Source organism: Penaeus vannamei, chromosome 21, assembly GCF_042767895.1.
Source record: "Penaeus vannamei isolate JL-2024 chromosome 21, ASM4276789v1, whole genome shotgun sequence".
Taxonomy (NCBI): domain Eukaryota; kingdom Metazoa; phylum Arthropoda; class Malacostraca; order Decapoda; family Penaeidae; genus Penaeus; species Penaeus vannamei.
In genome coordinates this window covers 8,526,288-8,528,787 of record NC_091569.1, presented here as the reverse complement: position 1 = coordinate 8,528,787, position 2,500 = coordinate 8,526,288, and the positions used below count along the sequence as shown (strand labels likewise).

Genomic DNA, 2,500 nt, shown 5'->3' with positions numbered 1-2,500 from the left:
GATTCACACAACCACAGAGGATTTTTGAAACCCTTGCACAGGCGATCAACAACAGGTATAATCAAGTGTTCACATCGCCCTCATCTTCTCACAACGAAAGTCACACATTTCCACACGCTGAGCCACCATGGACGTGTAGGTCCTTACCCTAGCTCAGTCTCCTTACAAGAAAACCTTCACACACTCACAGAAAGTAGGAATTCACTCGAATTCTTTTCACAATGTTAAAGAAACTCCCTTTGGCAAGCCTCGCCCTGGACCTTCCCCCATCTTGAGGTTATCATTTTTTTGTGTGTGTGTGTGTCTTGGCAATACTACACAGAGCTGACACATTTACTTGCCGCTTTCGTTCTACATGAATTAAATGACTATTGTTTTTACATATTACACTGCCTGTCGCATCTAACTTGCCACTGATCCAGCACGGGGGGAGGCGCGCTCGGGGGAGGCCTGCCAGTCGGGAGTTTGTATAACTGCTACGTCTTTGGTATGTTGCTGCGATACGTCGCTCTGGACTCAGGTTCGCCAGAAGATTCAACGTTAAACAAATCAACAAAACACATAAATAATCTAGCACTAGAAATATCTCTTATTATTTACACCAACAGCAGCAAAATATGTGAGCACGTGCATGTCTGTAAGAAAAGTTAGTTTACCTTTCACATCCGTGTTTACAGTCAGTCGGACAGACACGAGAGGCCGAAGGACAAGGGTGCGCGACCACCTCCAGATCATCTTCCTCCTTTGTGGTCAGTTCGCCAACAACTACATTTTCGTCTCTAAAACAATCGTCCTACAATTACATTTGGTCTGTTTGTAGGTACAAACATAGAACAGCAATTCCTGAAGTGTCTCTTTACCATGGCGAAAGGAGGAAGGAAGGAAGAGAGGGAGAGAAAGATAGAAAATGAGGGAAGGTGACCACGCACTCCTGTGTCACACCCGGGAACTCCTTCAAGAAATCTGCCCAACGTCACCAGTGTTGGTGAAGAAGCTTGAGTAGACAATTTTATCTTATCTCTTAGTTTTTGTAGGCAAGGGGTACTGTTTTTTTTAAGACATAGATATGGCGTATCAGAGAAGAAGAGAAAGTTTAGTCTTTGCTTTCATGTCTCAGAAATAGCTCAGCATCAAGAGGAATCGAGGCGGAGTTGAAACGACAGTAAAGATAAGAGGGAAAATCGTGAACACAGTTTCTAGCAAGAGTAAGTCTTCCAAGAATGTAGGACTTGATAGATTATAATGTCACTTTTATACATATTCATATATATATCTATATATATCTATATCTTTATAATCTATTCACAAAAAGGTACTCTCAGTGTACAGTGGTATAATGAAGATGTGATATCCTTAAAAGAAGGCAGCATACTTGCACATGTGTATAGGATAAGGGGGTTAAGCCTGGGATTGCAGAGTAAGAAAGGGAGAGCGGGACAGAGGAAGAGAAGAAGGAAGAGTAAGAGAGAGAGAGAGAGAGAGAGAGAGAGAGAGAGAGAGAGAGAGAGAGAGAGAGAGAGAGAGAGAGAGAGAGAGAGAGAGAGAGAGAGAGAGAGAGAGTGAGTGAAAGTGAGAGTGAGAGAGAGAGAGACTGTAACCACGAGAGTACCCTGCAGGAAATTCGTGGACGTAGATGTCTGTAAGTGAAAAGAAAGAAGAGGCAGAAGAACTGGATAAAAAGGCCAGCAGGAGAAAGACAAAGACGGGACTCACAGCTCTGTAATCACTTCTCTTCTTACTTGGTATTAATAGAAGAACACTGCATTGCACTCATTCGCAATGCCAAATCGTTAACAAACGGAAAGCAAACAGGTCACTGCATGCAATACACGTCAGGTTTATTGGCTGAAAACAACTAGATTTTTTTTTATTGGTTGTAAGTTCATCTATTGCTGAGGTACTTAGCCGAGAAGCAATAACAGGGAGAACAAGGGGTAAGATATGTGTTATGCACGCGATTCAAACCTACTTTTAAACAATACAGCATCATATATGTTTACAAGGGGGAACGCCACACTGACACTTCCGTCTGGTGAGGCGATCCACGAGTGAAGATCCGAAACCTTTGGCTGAAAGAAGGGAGTCAAGGAAAAAAAGTGTTTCGGTGACTTTTTTTTTTCCTCGGTGAGTTTTCCCTCTTCTCAGGAGGTTTGGCTCCGAATGGGACAACAACGACGACGACAAGGAACCGTTCCACTGTGGTATGGGCGTGGTGGGGTGCGATCCGCCCTCGAACCCCCCTCCCCCCCCCCGCTGTCACACCCGCCGTCGCGAGAGGAGAGGAGGAGGAGGAGGAGGAGGAGGGATGGAAACCTCCCCATCACTGAATGCGTTATGTTTACTTTTTTCTGTTTTTTTTTTCTAAGTCAAACAGTAGCTGCTCCAAAAGAAAGTGTTTATTGTTTATTTTTTGAAAGCATCTCGCCTTTGGCACAAAAATAATAATACGAGGTTAGGCACTACAACAGTCGTTTTTCCTGACAACATATTCATAATATAT

General features: G+C 43.5%; 1 protein-coding gene across 2 annotated transcripts in view; it reads right to left on the bottom strand.

Moving 5' to 3' along the window:
• Positions 1-2,500, bottom strand: part of stnB (stoned B) — a 21,004-nt gene that overhangs the window by 1,927 nt on the left and 16,577 nt on the right. For both annotated transcript variants that reach the window (XM_070135854.1, XM_027371873.2), the window contains one exon: positions 1-2,500. This exon is cut by the window's left edge and continues 1,927 nt beyond it; it is cut by the window's right edge and continues 901 nt beyond it. The gene's annotated coding sequence lies outside the window, so the exon portion shown is untranslated.